The sequence below is a fragment of the Manis javanica genome, chromosome 15, assembly GCF_040802235.1.
Source record: "Manis javanica isolate MJ-LG chromosome 15, MJ_LKY, whole genome shotgun sequence".
In the NCBI taxonomy this organism is placed as follows: Eukaryota; Metazoa; Chordata; class Mammalia; order Pholidota; family Manidae; genus Manis; species Manis javanica.
This window is the reverse complement of record NC_133170.1, coordinates 19,240,442-19,263,250: the sequence shown is the minus strand read 5'-3', so window position 1 is coordinate 19,263,250 and position 22,809 is coordinate 19,240,442. Positions and strand designations below refer to the sequence as shown.

At 32.3% G+C, this 22,809-nt stretch overlaps 1 protein-coding gene across 5 annotated transcripts in view; it reads left to right on the top strand.

Annotated features, from left to right (window-relative positions):
• The window catches only part of ATF7IP (activating transcription factor 7 interacting protein), a 142,192-nt gene that overhangs the window by 21,398 nt on the left and 97,985 nt on the right, over positions 1 to 22,809 (top strand). Inside the window, exon 1 of one of the 5 annotated variants that reach the window (XM_073222361.1) lies at positions 14,519 to 15,509. The exons of 3 other annotated variants lie outside the window; for them this stretch is intronic. The gene's annotated coding sequence lies outside the window, so the exon portion shown is untranslated. Of the gene's footprint in view, positions 1 to 14,518; positions 15,510 to 21,769; positions 22,342 to 22,809 lie in introns of those variants that run through there. One more of the 5 variants, XM_073222362.1, reaches the window with a different exon arrangement.

Genomic DNA, 22,809 nt, shown 5'->3' with positions numbered 1-22,809 from the left:
ATTAAATAAAGAAAAGTCAAATTATATTCAAGATATGCAGTTTACTGAAGAGGTATCTGAAATACATTTTTAGAAGATTTTTGCTTAAACTGGTTGAGCTAAAGTTTTAGCATTTAAGATGAGTAAGAAAAGAAAAAATTTTCTTAACTGTACTAGATTAGATAATTTCAGAGGACATTATGACATAACATTTGCCATCTCTGCTATGTGAAGACTATCTTGATGATCCATGAAACACTGTGGTTTATAATCATGATCTGATGTGAATTTGAATTCCACATTTTCCAAAGTGAAAGCCCAGCTTCTTAGCATTCAGTTAATATCATAACATTGGTTAACTCTAGGGAAGTGTTAAAAGGATGTTCTTCTTTGGAAAGTGGCTTTTGAGTTAGAAAACTTAGTGCAAATTGAAAAAGCAGTTAATTTTTTGCACAAGAAACTGACTCCCCTGCTTTCTAACTGACACTCTCCAAAGAGAGTGATTTGGGAGAAAGTTTGAAGAATATTCAGATAAGGGATTTTTTTTTAATTGCTCAGGTTAGAACTGTCACAGAGAATTCTCAGTAATTTGTAACAGTCTGTTACTAGTCCTTAATGCAGAAACATGGAAATGATGAAAACAGTGCTTATTGACTCTTTGAATCTTGGAGTTTAGTCCAAGAGGGAGTTTAACTACAGAGAGAAATCTGAGGAGTTGATTCTGCATCTGCCTTAGGCTTCTATCTTCGTTTCTCTGAAGTAAACCAGGCGTAACTGCCCAGGAGAGCCATCTGACCTGGTGCTTTCCTTTGCTGACATAGAAGTATCATGGCATGCATAGTGGAATATGCTAGTTCGGAAGTCAGAAATGGTTATTTTTGTTCTGGTACTGCTGTTAAGTAATCGTATAGTTCCTGGGTAAATTATTTAAGCCCTTAATGCCATTCCTTGACCCTTAAATATAAGGGAGGTGGTTGGATTAGATAAGGAGTTGGGAAGAATGTGAACTTTGGAGTCAACAGTCAAGGTGAATTCATGTTTTTCCATTCACTAGTTAGAAGTTTATAATATAGTATATATGGTGTTCAAAGTTTGTACTACTTGTTTAGTACAATGCTTGTTTATAGGAAGTATGCAGTAAGTCTTGTGCATTATTTTTTATGGGATGAGGCTAGTTTATTTTTAGAACCTCAGTTATCTTTAAGATGGGGATAAAATCTACCAGAGTAGATACTAGGATTTAAGTGAGCATGATAAATATAAAGCATTTAGTGCAGTGTGTGGCACAAATTAAGTATTAGTAAATATTGGTTGCTTTTTCCTCATAAGGTTCTCTCCAGCACAATTTTCTTCTCCTGTTTCTTTTTCTTTCTTTTCTTTTTTTTATTTTGATATCATTAATCTACAGTTACATGAAGAACATTATGTTTACTAGGCTCCCTCCTTCACCAAGCCCCCCCAACAAACCCCACCACAGTCACCATCCGTCAGCATAGCAAGATGCCACAGAATCACTACTTGTCTTCTCTGCGCTGTACAGCCCTCCCTGTGTACCCCACCCACTACACATGCTAATTGTAATGCCCCCTTTCTTTTTCCCCACCCTTATACATCCCTTCCCACCCATCCTCCCCAGTCCCTTTCCCTTTGGTAACTGTTAGTCCATTCTTGGGTTCTGTGAGTCTGCTGCTATTTTGTTCCTTCAGTTTTTCTTTGTTCTTATGCTCCACATATGAGTGAAATCATTTGGTACTTGTCTTTTTCCTCCTGGCTTATTTCACTGAGCATAATACCCTCTAGCTCCATCCATGTTGTTGCAAATGGTATGATTTGTTTTCTTCTTATGGCTGAATAATATTCCATTGTGTACATGTACCACATCTTCTTTATCCATTACACTTAGGTTGCTTCCATTTCTTGGCTATTGTAAATAGTGCTGTGATAAACATAAGGGTGCATCTGTCTTTTTCAAACTTGGCTGCTGCATTCTTAGGGTAAATTCCTAGAAGTGGAATTCCTGAGTCTTTTTTCAGTTATTATGGAATTGAGGAGAAATCTCAGCAGCTGGGTAATTTAGAAAAGGATCTTTAGAGGAAGAGGGGGTTGTGAGAGGCCTGGCTGATTTAAAGTAAAAATGCCAGAAAACAAGGTGTTTAAATCTCAAAGTGAAGACTCTAAAAAGCCCAAAGGGGACAAGAATTCTTAATTGTGCTAAGTCAGCATAATAAAGAGGAAAAAAATGGACTGTGAATTGGTCAGTGGATTCAACAAACGTTACAAATATATATTATACTCCTATTTGCCTAACACTGTTTTGATGGTTGGTATATAAGATCCTTGCCCTCAGGGAGTTTACAGTGGTGCAGGAGAAATGGGAAGACAGACCATAAATCGACCATAAATCTGAGAGGTTCAAATACTGAGGGATTGAGAATGCTGGGCATAGGGTAGAGTAGATAGTCAGTAGGTAGGTGAGCACTACTCAAATGTGGTCATCTGTTGTTCCTGGTCCTGTAGGAGGTAAGAACTAAGATTGAGAGTGTCTGGAAATGTTTCCATCAGTCCAATAAGGTCCTTTTATGTCAGTTGGAGGCTTATATAATAATTGAGGCTTATATTGTAGATACTGTCTCTTTTTCAAGTAATTCGTTTTCATTGTATTTCATAGAAGTATTGATCTGTGATGGATTGGAAATAAAACACTGCTTTTTACTGTTATTTGAGAAGTGCTGAGCTACCTTAATAACTAACATTGTTGGCACTTCAGTAAGCGGTTGCATAGAATTTGAGTTTATGATTAATACATTGTCAGGTAATTGTTTAACTCATTATAGGCTTTTAAAAATTGTGTCTAAATACTTGTTCTTTACTTATATTTTATGATGGGCTAAATGACTCTAAGTCCCTTGATCTGCAAGTGCTTTTAGTTGAAAAGTAGTTGTATAAAGTAGGAAGAGAGAAGAGAGGGAGGATGCATCTTACAAAGCAGAAAGGAATATAATACTTAGATTCCCAACTTTGAGATTTTATGATCCATAGCCAAGTGTTACTTATACAGTGAATGCTATGTGAAATTATATTATGTTATGTTATATTATATTATATTATATTATGTTATATTGTTATGTTATGTTATTTTATTATATTATATTATATTATATTGTATTGTATTGTATTGTATTGTATTGTACTGTATTGTATTGTATTGTATTGTATTATATATGTATCTGTCTCTGTTCCTTCGTCTGCTGCTGGTGGAGCACAGATCCCAAAAGAGAATAATAGCTGTTTGAAGAAATCTATTATTTATCAAAGAAAACTTAGGCAATACTTAGGATTATCCACATACTAGAAGTCTACCAATTTCTGTTAATATATGTAACTTTATCATTCTCCCATTTTAGAGCCCCATTATCTTTATTGTGTAATAGGGATAATTTAAGAACAATGTTTTAAGACAGCTGATGATAACTTTAAAACAAAAAAACTTCATAGATAATGACTCAGCTCTTGCCCAGTTTCATATGGCCAATTAAAACAATGCATGAATGATTTAGGTTCAAAAAGAATGTGCTATTGGCAAAATGTGTTCTTGTGTATGTACTTGTAATTTAACATGCCTGAGTTTGATATGGAGCACATGCTTTACTAACTAGCAGTAAATATGTTTGAATTATTTAACTGTCATAATAGTGATATGTGTCAACTCTTATTATATGGTGAAACATAAAGGAATATGGTTCTAAGCAAATCTGTTTAATGATCACTTACTATTTAAGTGATTAGTTAACAAGATTAGAAAGGTACCTGTAGAGTGAGGACAGCTTTTGCTAATGTGAATTATAATTTGTATTTTTAATGATTGTTAAAAATGCAATTATTAGATTCATGTAATCATTTATCTATGCCATAAATAAACTGAAAATTTTGAATATCTCTGGGTGTTAAAAATATTTTTGGCAAGGTGTGAGGGTAAGAATTTCAGTTACATAAAAATTGTAAGTTGATTTTCTCATATCTGAATTTGAATCATATTAGTAATAGATAACTAGATACATTCTAGAACCAGTCAGTACCTATTGGGGAATGAATGGGGGAGGGTTTACTCAGCACTATTCTCCTTTAGTTTGGTCATGAAATAAAGACTGCTTTATGTAAAGTGTTCTTACTTGTGCCAGCTAGCTGTAACTGCAGTCTGGCTGTGCTAGGGCAGCAAATAATATATGTCATGGATTTTCTGTTTGGAATGTATAAGAATTCAGCCTTTTGGACTGAAAGAACAGAGTCGATACATTACAATAGGAGTGCTGAGACTTCCACAATTGACAATGAATATGTGGAATAGTAAGACGCTACAAGCCTTTTTAAGCTTTTAGTTCTGCTTTTATAGATTTGTGCCTATTAATACTATTGGATAATATGTGGGAGGTACCTAACTGCACACAGTTGCTGCAGACCTAATAGTTGGCAGCACAGAAATCAGTACAAAAGAATTATGATTCTAGGCATCTTCATGTGCAACAGTTCTTTGGAAGATACACTTTGTGTGTTCTGTAAGCTTCATTGACATACTGTCTATTGTTTTTGACTTTTGCGGTTAATGGGATGTTTACTGCACAAGCTACACAACAGATGTGAGCCACTGTCTGAAAGGATTTTAATATGTAGCCAATCTACTATATCCTGTTTTTTAATGAATAACTCATACAAGCAATTTAGTCTCAAGAATGCTGATCTAGAAGTCTACATTACCTTTTAATGTTTATACAAATGAACTAAGTACAGTGGTTTACAGAAGAGGAAGCCCTTTTCACAAAATGTCAAGCTGTCCACAGGTAAGAGATTCAGGTCATTTTTCTGTGACACTCCTCCCAATTCCCCTTGCCCTCCAGCCTTATATCTCTCATCATTGAGAATTATTTTTATTTGGTTTTAGCTTTAGTAATACCAGGAATGGTGGATTGTATACTACTAATTTTTAGTAGATTTTTGAATGCTATTTTTGGACCTGTTCTTTTAAAAAATATTATTTTCATGTTTTCTAATTTTCTTCAGATTTGAATTGAAATGAGTTAACAGTGGGCTTCATATGTGAACACTGCTCATGCATAGACTATGTCCATACTACACAGAAGTCAGTTTTAGATCTCTTCATTATAATCCTGTTACCGTGTTCTTGGATGTAGTGACACCAACTGGTACATAGAGCAGAGAACATTTTATAACCTTACTAAACCATGAAGCTTAGTGTAAATGTACCACTTTGAATTCATCAAAATCAGATTTTATGTTTTCATAAATGGCTCATTGACATACATTAGATAATGTATATTTATATGTAAAGTAGGGTCAAGTTTTCCAATTCTACCCTTACCCTTTCCATTTCTACATAATTAAATTTATCACCATCTTAACAAAGTGAATGTAAGAGTCTGAAACTAAAAGGAATATATAAACTAGAAATTCCATTGGATCTAATATTTTATTTATTAAGCCAGGTGAAGGGTGCCCAGGCATTTGTTACATTATTCTTTTTTGTATGTCTGGAAATTACAGAAAAACAAAATATCATTGAAGTAAAAACAAATATTTAATGTAAAATGAACATATAACCATTACTGTAAAGAAAAGATTTATGTTTATAAAGAAATGCAAGTTCGTGTTTCTATCAGTATCAGTATGGCCAGTGATAAAATACATTATTGATTTTTATACTATTTTGGAGGAGGTGAGTGTGGGTAGGTGAGTAAGTAGAGTGAAATGAAGAGTGGTAGTGAGGCTAGCTTAGAGAACTAGACAAAGAAGGAGATGGTACATTAGGCAGTTCTGTGCTGTTGGTCTCCCTCTAAAACTTCAAGGTCTTATGCAACATAACATGTTAGTAGTATATGGGACTTAACATTTCTCTAGATTCTGAAAGGCAGTTGGTCATGCCTCCCCTTGGTGTGGAGCATACACATATCTAAAATGAAGTTTTCGGCCTTATCTTGAACAATTGTTTAGGAGACTGTTGGGTTGAAAAGATAGTTGAGACAAACTGACTGGCAGGTAAAGAGGCAAGGAAGGAGTTGTCAGACCAAAACAGAGGAATTTATTGAATGCTATTTGAGGTGGGGTCATAGCAAAAGTAGATAAGGGAAAGTAGATCACAGGAATATTTAACAATATATAGATGTAAAAAAGGAAGCTCCTAAGACAAAGAATAAGATGTGTAATCTTTGAAACTATTGAAGTTGAATGTGAATGATCCAAAAATTTTGTTTTTTTGGCTTTTGTGTTCCCCTTAGGCAGTAAAATTTGTTTGGCAAACAATGTAGAATTACACAGACTCTTCAAAGTGAAATGGACCTGAGTAGTTCTAACCTTACACTTTGCACAGGAATCTACTATTTGGTATTCCGACAGGTAATTATCTAGTTTTTGCTCTAACGTCTCTAGAAGAAGGGAATCTCTAATTTCATAAGGTGATTCTTTCTTTTATTGGACATCTGAAAAAATGAACATTTGTTGATTTTGAGATAGAATTGGCTTTTCATTGTTTTTGTTTCTCCACCTCTACCTTTGTGCCTGTTTCTCTCTTTATCTGTTGTACATGACAGATCTGTACTGTTTAAAGAAAGCCACTAAAATTCTTTTGTGTTTTCTATCCTAAACAGCTTCTATTTTCCCAACCACTCCTCATACAATATGTTGTTCTGGGTCATTCTTCAGCCTGGTCATCCTCTTGTTTTGTTCTGTTGTTTTTAAGAGTCCTTCTTTATCTAGGATATTCAAAACTAAGGGTGATACTAAAAACATCCCCTTTGTTTTTACTTCTCTGGCAGTTTAACATGGCATTGACTTTTTTGGCAGCTACCTTGCACTGTTGAATTGTATTGAGTTAGCAATAAGTTAAAATCCCTCAGTCTTTTTCATATATTCCATTGATAACTTTAATATACTTGAATATTTGAATCAAATGTATTCCTTATAGTTGTAGTTATGTCTCCTTCATAATTTCTAATATTGTTTATTGTGTTTTTCTCCTTGTTGTAATTCCTTGCTTTGGGCTTATACCTTTCCTCCTTTATTAGCATTTTCAAATGAGTGTTTTATTATTAATATATGCCTTTAAGACTATCAGTTTTTCTCTGAATATCATTGTAGTTGAATTTCCTAGGTTGTATTCTGTTGATTTTGTTATTCACCACTGATTTCCTCCTTAATCCAAAAGATTCCTTTTTTAATTTATAAGGATATATTTTTCCTCTCACTTAGTTGTTCAACTTATGGTCAGAGAATGTGGCCTTTTGTGCTTTTTCTTTTATTGTGTGTGTCTTTGAATTTATTATTTCTTTTGTCACTATGTACATGGTCAACATTAATGTATGTTAGATGTGTTCATAAAAATACATATTCTGAATCTGTTAGATATACAATTATATTTGTTTCTCTAACGTGTTGAGAAATGCAACTTTTATATTCTGTTTTGTTCATTTTAGATTTTAGAAAGGTATATTTATCACTGACTGCATTTTATTAGTATCTTGTTTCATTTCTTAAACCTGTTTTTTATGTGATTTGAAGCAATGTAATTTAGTGGATTATACTTTTCATCAGTATCTTTTTTTGTCCCATTATTTGATTTTCAACTTAAATTCTTTTTTATATGTTACATACAGGTTTTATGTGTATACTTACTTTTTTTCACTAGCATTTGCCTAGTGTATCATTTCCACTGCTTTATTTTTAGCCTTTCTATCCTATTTTATTTTATGGTATCCTCTTGTTTATGTTACATAAGTGATGATATTTTTGTCATTTTACCCAGTTTGAAACCTGTTAATTTTAGACTGATAGTTTTTTAAAGTTTTGCTCTACATTTTAAAACCTGTAAGTCTGTTAAATCCCATCTTGTAATTATCTGGACTTTAAGGCCAGAATATTTATTTCAAGGATGATAAATTTCCAATTATTTCAGCCTGCCCATGAGTTTTATTTGTTTTTTTGACCGTTGCTGTCCCTTTATCTGAGTTCTTTCTCAGGGTCTTTAGCTATCTTTTGCCTGCAGTATATCATTATGTGATTATTTTAGCAAGAGTCTGTTTCCTCAGACTTTGTTCAGAAATATTTAATCTTTATTTCTTTATTCTTGTTGACTGCTAGTTTTTCTGGTAGTAGAATTATAGACTAAAAATAACTTTCCTCCTGAACTTTGAGGATATTGTTTACTATAGCATTCAGTTATTGGTGATGACAAGTCTGATGTCAGTTTAATTCTTACTCCTTTGTAGTTACATGATTTTTTTACTCTCTGTAAGTTATTAGCATTTTCCTCATAATGGTTTTCTGAAATCTTAACACAATATGTCTAGGTGCTAAAAGGAAAAATTTGTATTTGCTTGTTTTAATTTAGTCTCTTTTGGTAATTGTAGGTCTTTTCTGTGGAAAACATTTTTTCTTAACTTTCTGAATTTTTTTTTCTTCTCCTTTCTTAGTTCTTTTTTTCTAAAACTATCCAGTGAAAGTTATTCTTCAGTAAAAGTCATATTCTAAAATTCCTCTTCAGTGAAAGTATGTCCCTCATGTCTCTTAGCTTTTCTCATTTTCCTTTGTATGATATTTTGAGAGAACATCTGGTCTTAACTAGGTCATTTCACCTGAGACCATGCAGCTCATATTTTAAATTTCTAAGATTTCAGACTGATTTCGTTTTATATCTGCTGATCTCATGGGTGAAATAGCATCACATGCACTTTGAGGATATTTAATATACTATTTTAAAATAATCTGTTCAATTAGCTAATTAGGTAGTTTTTTGTGGGGTTTGTTATTTAATACATGTATACTGTATATATACATGTGTATATGTATTTCTTGATTGTACTCTTTGTATTTGAGATTTCCTATTTTTCTTTGGGTGTATATTCACTCAAGTGATTGTGAGGGGTGGGGAAGTGGTACTTGCTGATCATGGGATATGCTGGGAATTTGTCTTTTGGATGGTAACCTCCCTTCCCTATCTCTTCTGGAGCTTAGTGTCTGTGCAGGTCACAACTCTATCCACATTTATAAATGTCACTGCTGACCTGACTTAGCAGTAGCACATAAGAGATTTGGGAAAATCAAATTAGCTTAACTGTTGAGATCCAAATTACATAAATTTTTGTTGTGAAAATTGAAACTGCCATATCAAGCTAAGGGAAAGTTTGTGTTTAAGTCCTTTGTCTCTCCCCAGATGAACTACTGCGGATAGTTTGGCATTTATCCTTCCAGACTTTAAAATACCAGTTGTATGCATATATATATATATATGTGCATATTTAGAAATACATTTTTTTTTATGTTTTAAAATATAATGGCATGAAAACTGGACACATTTATTGACTTTTTATACATCCTAGTGCTTTCTATTTATCTCACTTCATTTCTGTAACATTTTTATGAGGGTGGGCATTAGTATAGTCTCAGTTTCATGGATGAGGTAAGGAGAGGATAAATATCTTACACAGGTAACATTAACTAGGAAATGATAATACCAGTATTCAAAAAAGTATGTCTGGCTCCAGCATTTGGACTACAGGTACTAAGAGTTTTGCAGCTGTTAATTCTTGTGTACTTAATATTCACATCCATGAAAGAGGTCTACCACATTCTTCTTAACTTCTTAGTCTTATTTAGTGTGGATGTTCCAGTATCTTTTTAAACTATTCTCTTGCTGGTGGGTGTGAAATTTGTTTGTTTTAGTCTTTTTGTTTTTATTCTGTTTTGCTATTACAGTACAATAGTAGGTATCTTGATGCATCATGTTACTTTGTCTTAAGGTAGATATCTCAGAGTGTTTTTGGTGGGTCAAAGTAATCCACAGGTCCTGTCTATTTGTCCTTAAAAATGGTTATGACCATGAAGTCTTCTACCAACACTGTATGAGACTAACTCCTGTACATTATTGCTCACCAAACTATATACCATCTTTAAAGTTTATTTCCTTTTTTTTGTCATTCTCTTTTAGTGAAGTTGAACATCTTTTCTTCCATGTGTTGTTTTATGAATTACCTGTTTATGTTTCTTTCTTTTTCTTTTGAATTGTTTGTCCTTTTGTTCACTAATTGATGTTCCTTTTCATTTTGGATATGAATCCCATGTAACTATGCTTTTTATTTCCAAGTATTTCTCAAAATTTGTGGTTGCTTGTAGTATTTCATGTGCCTTTAAAGTACATATTCTGTTTGCTGTTGTACTCATACGCTCAATTGCTATTTTGATCCATTTGAACCATTTATTTCAAAATCCACCTATTCCCTGTTAACTTGTGATGCTTTCTTTGTCATAGTCTTTTATTGCTTATGTCTGTCTTTTAGATAGTTTATGGCAGTCATGTTTTTATACTTATGGTAATAATTATCCTTTGTCATATGTTCTCAAATCTGAAAGGGCAAGCTTCATTTCTTACTACTTTCGGTTTTTTAATTGTCTTCCTATTTTTGCCATTTTTCCCCCCTTACATATTAACTTTTAAGTTTGTCGTGATAGAAAAGTATCTAGGTGGTGTTTTGATAGAATTACTTTTAATAAATTTTATCCATGAAGTGGTATTTTTGTACATTGAATCTAATATCCAATATAGCTTTAATATTTTACATATTTTCATATATCTGAATTTTTCTTATATGCTAATGTTTCTAGATAACTTTTTATTGCTATTCTGAATTAAATGTTTTCTTCATTATATATCTCCTGACTGTGTTTGAGCTCTTACTGTTTTGGTCAGGATTTCTAGAATGATATTGAATATAGTATAGTACTTTTTGGTTTTTCCTTTAATGGAAATACCTATAGTGTTTTACCACTAAATATGAAGTTTCCTGTTGGTTTGCAGTAGCCTTTATCAGCTTAAAGAGCAAACTTTATGTTCTTAATTTTTCTTTTATCAATGAATGAATATTGAAACATATTCAATGTCTTTTCCAGTTCTGTGGAAGAGTGACAATTTTTCTAACCATTTTCGATTGTTAATAAATTTCTGAATGTGCTTAATTTTTTCATTGTTTAGAGGTGTTTAAAATTGAAAAATAGTGCAGTTTATGGTAGATAATTTATCTCTTCTTTTAGTATTTAACTAGGTATATGGGGACAAAGGAATTTGAAGAAAATGCATAGTTTTTTTCTCTCATTTTTAAGATCCAACATAGAAAGTCTCAGTCATTTCCCACAGACTCCTTTTCTGTTGTCTCAAAGGAACTATTCTTTGCATAATGTATTTATTGTATCAGTTGCACCATTAACAGTGACATGCTAATCATATTTCTTCTCTACTCCAGGAGAATAGCTTCACTCTTTATTTCAACATTAAAAAGATGATAAAATTTTAGGAGAGAAATATCATGACTATTTGTAAGTATTAAAATAAGGCCCTTAATCTGTATTTATGAACCCTTGAAAAGAGGTTGGTGGTTTATTGCATCTATCATTGTATTTCTTTGGAATTTTTTCCTTCTTCTTTCCTTCTTTTTTGAATTCTGGAGGCTCTAGGCTCAGTTAAATACTTACTTCCATGTGGCAGAGAGCCAGATTTCCAATAGGCCTGAACTCAGCATGTTCCTGTTGCTTAGCAACTACTTGTGAAGTCTTGTGGATATAACTGAATTATAAATAGGTTTATGAGCAGAAGTGCAATTGAAATTGAGAGTGGAAAGAAAAGCATACTCTCCTCTTCCTGCCCCATTTGAATTTTAGTTATTAAAGCAGAGTCAGTTTTCAGAAATCTGGCTCATAAAAATGGGACTAACCCTATTGAGGAAAACAATAAGGGCTCTGCAGAGGTCTTGTTTATGATTACTCAATTGAAAGCATGTTTTTTATTATTAAGATTAAACAGCCTGTATTGGAGAGATGGCAGTTAATGGAAAATAGAGAACTTTTAATTTTTGTGGTCATCCATGTAGAAGATGTCCATACATTGTATTACTGCCTATATTTCTCTTCCATATTTACATAAAAATCTACATGCAATAACACTTTAATGTTGGGCTGTGTTTTTAATCACATTGTTTCTTTAGAGTGTCTTAAAAATTGTCCTATAATAGTGACTATGTAGGCATTTGAGAAATACTTAATACATGAATAAACCAACGTGTCTTTAACATTCCTCAGTATAGCAATGCATTTTAGAGTGGAATTTATTAAAATTTTATTTAAGAATTAAAACGTAAAGGATCCATTTATTCTTCTAATTTAATTTCCATTTATTTCAGATGGAAAACTTTAGACCTAAAGATGTTAAATGATTTGCGTACACCAACCCCTCCCCTCAAACTGTTTTTTCTGTCAGTCCCTCTTACTGATGTATACCTACCAGCTCTTTTTTTTTTGCACTCATATTTCATCAGTTTATATAAAATTTCATTGTATTCTGTAATTTATAATAAAAATGTACAACTGAATTCAGAAACAAGCACAACTAACGTGAACAGGTTTAGAGACAGAAGAGGAACATGAGATCTTTGTGCATTTCTTGTTATCAGTATGTTTACAGAATGGTTAGAGAATTTTGGCTTATTTGGTAAGATTGTTAGGAGCACAGAGGTTGAGAGCTTCCAAAAGTTCAGTGTTTTTTGTGCAGAGCTCTGCAGATTTTTTCAGTTCTAAAAGATGAAAAGGAACTCTATTGGTTTGGATAAATGAACTCTATATTTTCTTAAAATAAATCATAAACTTAAAGTAATAGCTTCTGACATCCCAACATGTGTGAAACTAAGCTTCTTAGGGACATTTGCTAGAAGGAATTTCATAAAATTGTATTCTTGCGCATTGTTTGCCAGGAAAATTTTAGAATGGGAATGTAATTTTTCTTACTTTGTTCCTGGGAAGTACTGATCCCTTCTGAGTTGTATGTCTAGGAGACATCTTGCTATCAAAACCATAACTTTTTTTCTTAAGTTATAACTGAAGAAAGATGTAGGTTTATAAGTAGGATTAGCTGAAAAAATTATGGTAAATATAAGTCTAATTAGGTATGCAAGGAGGGATAATGGACTAGCAATATTGCTTTGCTCCAGGGGAGAATTTCAGTTTTGTATGGAATAGGAAAGAAGATTAGGGTTCCTTTTGTTTAGTTACGGTTAGTATTAAAATGAGGCTTCTCTAAACATAGGCTGGGGCCAGAGAACATCTGACTCTCAGCTGACATTTTAAACTCTAGTGGGTTATTGAGAGGGGAAATCCAGGTTTGGGGGAAGTGAGATGAGAAATGGACAGTAAAGTTTCTAGAACTATATGAACTTCTCCAGGGCATTTTAGTTGCTGTATTAATTGTTAACACTAAAGTACTGTGGATTATTCAGCTACCCCAAGATTCAAATTAGTATGTGATAAGATGTGTGACTACTCTGAACAGTGTTCTACAGATATCCTGCTTTTTCTGTCTTGAAATAAAACTGGACTGCATAGGTAAAAAAATATTTAAGTATTACAGCTGCTTTAAATAATAAGAAAATATGAAGTGCCAAGATTTATATTTAAAGTGATACTGACTTACATATCTAGAATTATAAAATAATTTTTCCCAGTTTTGTTTTTTCCCTGTGTATTGTTTGCCATCTTTAGGAATTAAAATCTACTCCGGAGTAAATTTGTATTTACAAAGAAGCATGCATATTATCAGTATTTGACCCATTTGAAATATTCTCCCCCACTAATTGTAACTTATAGGCTAATTCACTCTGCTTTCCTTTGTGATGAGTAAAGTATGTTCAGAGAAAGTAAACAAAATCTCTGTACATAGAAGATATAAGTTACCTTACACATGTGAATATAATTGTAGTTAGATTCTGGATGGCCAAGTCACATATGAATACAACATTAAGAAAGGTAAATAAGACAATAAGCTAAGTTGCATTTCATCCAGGCCAATGTTTATAATAACAATATTTGTGTTTTTAAAAGCTTGGTTAAATTTTATTTTAAAATCTAGCTATCCTTAAATGTTTAGATTAAAAAGGTATGTTGCTCAATGAATTTCTTTTCTGATTTTTTCCATATTTCACTGGAGCTTTTTTTGTTACTTAAAACTGTTGCCTGTTCCCATATGTTTAAAGCTTCTAAGCTTTATTTGTGATTAACATATTTTTATTATATTAAAATAATATAATATTTATAATGTAATTCTCATAATTAAATTTTTAGACTTTCCTAGTATTGAATATATAAATTCATTTTGCAATTTTGATAACAGATATTGACCATAGAGAAATATTTTAAAATTAGTTTACCATTTCATTAAAACACATTGATGGAGGGTTTAATGTAAGAAATACATAGAATATGTACTTTGATAAATATCTTTTGTCTTAACATGACTTGACTGTTTAGCCAGCCTTTCATTTCAACAACTATAATTTAAATTCTTATTTAATCCCCCCCCCCCCTTATTTTTTGGATTTGGTCATTTCTTACTGGCCCATAATCTTCATAGTTATTACATTAGACTGTGTATTGTTTGCTATTTTTAGGAATTAAAATCTTCTCCAGAGTAAAGTTGTATTTACAAAGAAGCATACATATTAAGCATTATTAGGTTGAAAAGTTAAAATGATGAAAATACATTCTGTTATCTGGGTAACAATAAGAAATGTCAACACTGTTAACTTTAACATTACCCCACTAAGACAAAATAGAAAAATCTAAAATAACAGTATTATACACATTATATTTTTACATGTTTAACTTTTACTTGACATGAGCAGTAAGAATTTGTTTTCCTCATTGACAGGAATTATTTTAACTTGATTGGGAAAATTACTGAATGCCTACTGTGTGGAAGACATTACTGTGTGTTGGAACAAATTTGTATTAAAAATGAGTAAGACATACTCTCCACCCTATCAAGAGATCTACTTTGATAAATTATCTAATCTTTGTATTTTTAATACTTAGTAAACAATCTTTTACCCATAATTCAAATTCCCAAATAATTACAGTGGAAATGTGCTAGAAAAAAATGCAGTGCTGTTCAGATTGTGAAGGGTTTTATAAAGCTTTAAATGTACTATAACTGTAATTAAAGTTTCTCATTATTCTCCTGAAAGAAAGAAAAATGCTAAAATATATGTGTACACACACACATAAACACATTTACATATATAAGTAAAATAATATGGACAATGGCATGTAACTTGAAAGTGGCTCATATATTTGGCTTAGCTTTCATTTTTCTTTAATTGCCACCTAATAAGAAAAGGTGCCAAGTTAGTATTTTAGATGACAAAATGCAAGACACATCTTTTTCCCTATGAAAATAAAGTGTTTTTACTGGTAGTCTTGTTCTTATATTCACAGCTATTCTGGGATTCATACTAGCATATTGTTTCTATTTTTAGGCTGTTGCCAGGCAGGTTTAAAATTTCTCTTCTTATGGTTGCCCAATTTCTAGCTTTCTGATTGGTTACATGAACCTGATTGCTTTAGCCAACCACAGTGACTATGCAAATTGTATTTCAGTTTCTGTTGCTGTGAGAGAACTGATAAGATGGCTGCAGGGGGCTCCCTTTGGGGTATGTTTACTTTTTTTAAAGAAGATTTTCATCATTATATAGTAATAAGCAAAAGTAGATTTCTTTCAAAATGGTATTTTTTAAAATATGAAATCAAAGTAAACATTTTATAAGGCTTGAAAGATGCCTTTCTTGTGTCACATCTGATTAATTTTAATGGTGCTATATATTGCACTCTCTCAGAGGCAGCATTATGTGCAAGTTGGTGTATATTGTTACTTTTTGTTAATAAATACCCTGACTCCCCAAAGAAGGGCTATCCTCTGTATATAAACTTGCTGTATGTGAACATGCCAATATGTTAGTTTATAATTCTTTCAAAAATATTATAGATTATTACCTTTGCCTCCTAAAGGAATAATTTAGGTTTTTCATTTGAAAGTTATTTTAGACATTAATTACATATATAACACATTGTTCTTTTAGCCAGTATTTACTAAGTGTATATTATGTGCCAGAGACTATGCTTAATAATGTCATACCAGAATACTTATTTTTTGTTCTTTTGTTAAATGACCTCTGAGGCACATCATGATGATATCAGCATATCTTAAGATGTTTTCTGACAACAAATCTTTAGATAGTTAAAATGTATTAATCTTATAGTAGATACATGATGAGATGTGCCAAAGTGTTTCATTAAAGAATATATAAACACAGATATTAAAGTCTATTTATAATAATTCTAAAAATACACTTAAGGTATTGACACATCGTGATGAATAAAGACAATATTGATAAAATGTGACAAAGCCTTATGTAGCTCCTGAACGTTTAGTAAGTATACCTCATTTTAAAGTAAAGTTATCACTATTAATTACATATAAGGCCTTTTAGATAAAGTACCAGTTTATGAAAGAAGAGATTGCTGCTGTTTCATTTAAGACTTTCTGGTCCTAATGGTAAAAGATAGTTAATTGCATTTTCTATATGCAGGATTACTATAACTTCGTAGTAAGTTTTGAAAATGCAAAGTGTGATTCCTCAGTGTTGGGTTTTTCTTTTTTTTTGATGATAGAATGTTCTTTATATGGTTATTTCATGCCCATTATCATCCTGTGAGTAAGCATACTTTAGAATTATGTTCCATTTAGGGCGGCAAAAAAGAGTACCTGGCTTATCTAAGAGGAGCACATAGAGAACAAGGCAGCTGTTACTTTACACGTATTACCTTTCATCACCAGTATACTTCTTGGCCTAGAAATGTAAACTCCCTAAAGTATGTTCCAACATTCAGTTCTCTTAGTATTTTTTTTGGGTCCATGTTGAAATTGTGACCCAGTAAAGGGAGGTTAGGTGAAAAAAACAAATGAAAAACAAAATATTCAGTTCTACTATTTTTGTTTTAAATAACTGGTTTATTGAGATATAATTCACATGCCATACAATGCATCTATTTACAATGTAAAACTCAGTGGATTTTAAAATAGTCACAGAGTTGAGCAGCATTACTACAATTAATTTTAGAACATTTTTATTATCCCATAAAGAAAGTCTGTGTACCCTTTAGCAGCCAGTCCTCATTTTGTCCTCAACACTAGGCACCTACTAATTTGTGTTGTCTTTATAGTTTTTCTTTTCTGAACATTTTGGATAAACAGAATCATGAATATGTGCCTTTTTGTGACAGGCTTGTTTTTTACTAAGTATGTTTTCAAGATTCTTCCATGTTGTAACATCAGTATGTCATTCCTTTTTAATGGCCAGATATTTCATTGTATGGATATGCCACAATTCATTTATTACTAGGCATTAGGGTGGTTATGGCTGTTATGAATAGTACTTCTGGGAACGTATGTGTATGAGTTTTTGTATGGACATACATTTTTATTTCTTTAGAATATATACCTAGGAGTGGAATTGTCATGTTTTATGACAACTCTATGTTTAACCTGTTGAGGAAATGCCAGAATGTTTTCCAAACAGCTGGTAACATTTTATAATCCCACCACTATTGTGTGAGGTTTCTAGTTTCTCTGCAACCTTTTTAATGCTTGTTAGTTTCTGTCCTTTTGATTAAAGCCATTCTGGAGGTGTGTGAGGTTATTTCATTGTGGTTTTGATATTTTATATTTCTCTGATGACTAATACTATTGAGTATCTTTTCATGTTTACTGTTTATTGGCTTATCTTTGGAGAAATACCTGTTCAAATCCTTTGCTCATTTAACACTTTTTTGAGTTGTAACAGTTTTTATATATTTTTATTTTATAAAGTCTCTTATTAGGTACATCCTTCTTTGTAAGTATTTTCACCCATTGTGTGAGATGTTTTACTTTCTTGGTGGTACCCTTGAAGCACAAAACTTTTTAATTTTGATGAAGTCCAGGTCATCTATCCTTTTCTTTTGTTGCTTCTCTTTAGGTCCATATGTAAGGGAACATTGCCTATTCTAAGGTCACTTAGATTTATATCTAAACTTTTTTTTTATGATTTAGAAGTTTTAACTCTTAAATTTAGGTCTTTGATACATTTGGAGTTAGCTTATGAGAGGTCCAAATTCATTCCTTTGCATATGACTATCCAGTTGTCCTGCAGTATTTGTTGAAAATACTACCCTTTTACCATTAAGTGGTCTTGGCATCTTTGTTGAAAATCAACTGACCATAAATATAAGGGTTTCTTTCTCAACTGACATTTCTACTCCATTGCTTTATATGTCTGTCATTTTGCTAGTAGTACCACACTATCAGGATTACTTTAACTTTGTAGTAAGTTTTGAAAATGCAAAGTGTGATTCCTCAGTGTTGGGTTTTTTTTTCAAGATTGCTTTGGCTGTTTTGGATCCCTTGGATTTCTGTATGAATTGTAGGACAGCTTACCAATTTCTGCAGAGAAGATAACTGGGATTTTGATAGGCATTGCTTTGAGTCAGTAAATCAATTTTGGGAGTATTGACATTTAATATTAAGACTTTTAATCCAATAGTGTGCAGTATTTTTCTGTTTATTTAAGAATTTAAATTTCTTAAGCACATATTAAGTTTTGTATTTCTTTTTGTTAAATTTGTCATTTTGATGTCATTGTGAATGGAATTGTTTTCTTTCACTTTTGAAATTGTAATTATATAGAAATACAATAGAATTTTAGTATATTGATCTTATGTCTTGTAGCCTTCTAAACTTATTTACTGGCTCTAATAATTTTTTAGTGGATTCTTTATAATTTTCAAGTGTAAGACTATCATATGCAAATAGTTTTAGCCTTTTCTTTTCAGGTTGGGTGACCTTTATTTCATTTTCTTTACTCATTGCTCTGGCTCAGACCTCTAGTCAAAACTGACTAGAAGGGTTAAGAGGAAACATTTTGTCTTGTTCCTGATCTTAGGGCAAAATCTTTCTGTCTTTTGCTGTTACGTAAAGTATGATGTTAGCTGTGGAATTTCAGTTCGAGGAAATTCCCTTCTAGTTTGTGGAGTTGAGTTCTGTTACTTGTTAAGATGACTTATAGATATGTTACTTCTTAAAAGATAATTGAATATGTAGGAACCTGCTGGCAATACTTTTAAAGCTAATATATGAAATACAGGCTGGTGAAATTAAGATTCTACTGTCAGACCTCATTTACTGGATGGATAGGCCTTACCAATTTTATTAAATGACTTCTCTGTTTTCACAGAGATAGAGAAGAAAACTGACAAATACCATATAGTTTGTTAACCATTCTGATAAAACAACCCATGGTAACAGAATTTAAAAGAATGCTTAAGAAGGGAGCCTGTGCTCATGAAAACAAGTTTGTGCTGAATTAGTTTAACTTGACTTATTAACCAAGTTAAAATTATCATCCATATAGCAACATGCTTATTGATATATTAATTCAGATCATAGGTAAATGTGGATTTATTTAAATTATTGCTTAAACGAGAAAAGATTATGCCTTGGTATAGACTGACATATAATTGACCCTTGGTAAGTGTCAATTCCTTTTTCTGACACCAGAAAGTGTGTTGTTTAGTTAATTAAAAGGGGAATTTATAATATAAATTATAATATAGAATTTATAACAGTTAATTAAAAGGGGAATTTATTATGCCTTGGTATAATAAATATAAAACTCAGTATTACACTTATCTGTGTTAAGGAGTTGGGGATGGGGAAAGAGGAGCACACTATCTGGTAGTGATATGGAGAGGGCTGTATTTTTTATTTGTTTTGTTTCCTGTTTGGCTGAAGGGTACACACATGGGTATTTTATCAGACTTTATGTCATACTGTATGTTCACAGTTTTCATAATGAAAAATGAATTTTATAAGAGTATCAGTATAGTTAGACACTAGTAGAATAGTATAAAATTTGAGCTAGAATGGAACTTAGTGAGCATCTTGTCTAACCTCAGTTTTATAGTTGAACCACCTGATATCTAGAGAGAGTGATTTATCCTATGCTGACTGTTACACTAATGTTAGAACCTAGAGTAGACCCGGTTTTGTTGCTTTAGAAATCTTTCTTATAATAAGCTTTTTAAAAGTGTTTATATGATATTGTGATTATCACTGTAATATTATATATTCATTATTATTCTCTTCCTGTAAGATTATATACCTGCCTTTTGCCATGTGACATGCAGTATTACCCCATGGCAGCTTTTTACTTCCTCACCTACTTAAAGTCTAACTTGGGTTTTAGCCAGTTGATTGGGAAAGTGATGTATCCTTTGTCTACAAAGAGGCTTTAAAACCCATTATGTATTGTATGGGTCTGTTACTGTGATGGTCTTTTCTCTCTGCCACAAGGCCTAGGTTCAGCAGTGGTTGAGGGGGCCTACTCCTTCAGCCTTTGACCTAGAGCTATTATTATCTAGTGAAAGCTGACTGATATGGAAACTAAATTCTCCACTCTTGCTTCTTAGGTGGGGTCAGTAAGCAAAGTAAGCTATCCCCTTGCATTTGAAGAGTTTACATCTTTCAGCTTCTCATAAATTATTCTGGGTGTTTTAATTCACCCAAGCAAAGTGTGAAAAATACATTTGGACAGGTGGCTTAAATTTCTGAGGAATTAGTACTAGCTCTCTGTAATTTTACTCCTTGTCTGTATAGATAGTAATGGAGTTCAGTAAGTGGGACAAGCTAGTGGGTAGGGCCCTGGTGGATAACTGGCTAATTTTCTAATTAGAGTGTGATTTGATAAATACATTCTAAAATTTAATTTGTTGGATCAAGTCAGTTAGTTTTAATTTGCCCATATAACAGAATGATCGCCAAAATACACTTAGAGAAATGGTTTTAAGATCTCTTGCATTTTTTCATACAGACTACCCTGGAATTTCCTAAAACATAGCAGTGAATGTAACAGGTTAGACTGTAGTGATCATACTGGTTTTGATGTCACCAAAATTTCAAGGGCATGGTTTGCTCCTGCTTTGTCCAAGGAATTGTTGGTGAACCATACTCCCTATTTCCTTTGTTGTTACATTTTAAAACTTATTTAGGGGATACTCTGTTCCACATTTTGATACCCCAGCTAATATCAGCAACTTGACAGGCAAAAAGAGTTATTTGTTGAGGTGTCAAATACTATGATTACTAATTACTTTATTGGCTATGTGATTATTATACAACATATTTCAGTGGTTTTAGCTATTGACAGTGGTTTTATGCAATTGAGAGAACTATATCATAAGAGTGAGGAATTGTAAACTATACGGGTGACACAGGATACTTAAGTAAAAATCCCAGTGCTTTGTGAGTGACTGGAGAGAGAACTTAAGGAAGCAAGAGAAAATGGAAACATGATGAAAATCTTTATGGGATTTTAAACAGAAGTAGTGATTATGTTTTGCTAAAGTTTTAGAAAAATAATTATTAACAAACAGATGACACGATATCCAGCATTTAAGACAAAAATTTGGAAGATTCATGTACTAAATTTGAGTAGATAAGTATTAAAGAAGATGAACCATTGCATTATCAGATTTATCAGTTTCATTAATATGCAGTAAAGTAGATTATTAACATTTATTGTGAACACACTGATTATCCTTTATGATTTTATTTTCAGGGTTATTCCAAAATTCTCAAAGTTTAGGAGTGCAAAATAAAATCATGCAGTTCTCAGCTGAGAATGGGGTTCTTAAAGATTCCTGGAGCAGAGTTGAATTTCTGAAGAGACTGGAAATCATCACCATAAAGAAATTATTTAAAGAGTAGGTTATTATTAAGCGGGCCTATTGACTAATATTTATTTAAGCCATTTAATGGAAACTCAAATTTGAATAAAGTTATTTTCAGCACCCATTTTTTAGAATGTTATATAAAATGTCAACACCATGAATGTGTAATTGGAGTACCTGTGTCAAAGGTGAAGTGTCACATGTTTAAATAACTTTGCTTAATTAACATTTTGCAAGTCTTTGCTAAGTTTTATTTTTAAGTATGCATCAGGTATCCATAATTTTGAATTAACTTAGTGTTTGTCTAAGTGCGTTTGACCCAATCCTGGTGCTTCCTATTGTTCTGTTAGTTAAGGCTGTTTTTGGAAAGCAGTGGTACGGACCTTGTTTGTTTAATCAGAAAAGCCCTACTGTAGGGCTGTTATTCAAACAAAGAATCTGGGAGTATATTAGAATGTGTTTACATTTTTCATCGTTCACCTTTATTTTCACACAGCCTGGATTCTTGGTAGAGCACTTGCCCTCATCTGCTTCCCTTGTTGCTGGGCAAGGTTCATGACGCTGATATCTGATTGGTTTTAGCCAACTACGGCTTTGAGCCAATCAGGGAGCGAATTTCAGTTCTCTCACAGGACGAAGCATTGAAGCAGCTGCTGATTTATTTTTCCTATGGGGAGATTATATAAACTAAGAGTATGGCTGCAGCAAGCTCCCTCTTGGGTATGTTTGAAAAATTGCAAGATTTAATCTGTGAAGGAGAAAAATATGAGGTTTATGTTTAAAACTTGTTTACTAAGATAATCTGATAGGTAGTGAATTTGAAAAAAAATATGTTCTGATGACAGATTTCCTATTTTTAAAATTTTACGTTTAAAGGACTGTAGGATGATGTAATATAAGAAAAATTACCCTTCAGTTGACATGACTATTTACTGTGTGATTCACACATTTGGTTTATGGCTTCAAAAGGGGAGTGCTCATATAACCTTTTTGTAACTTGCTGGGGTAGGTAAGGAGAAAAAGCTGTAGTCATTGTACTTACAACACTTAATATAGGTTGTCAACAATCACATTTTAATTTCATTATGAATCAAACTAAGTTCAGTGCAGTAGACAACAAAAACACCTTATAATGCCATTTACAGTAAACCTTTAGGTCTACGTACTATTAAGTTTTGGAAATCTTGT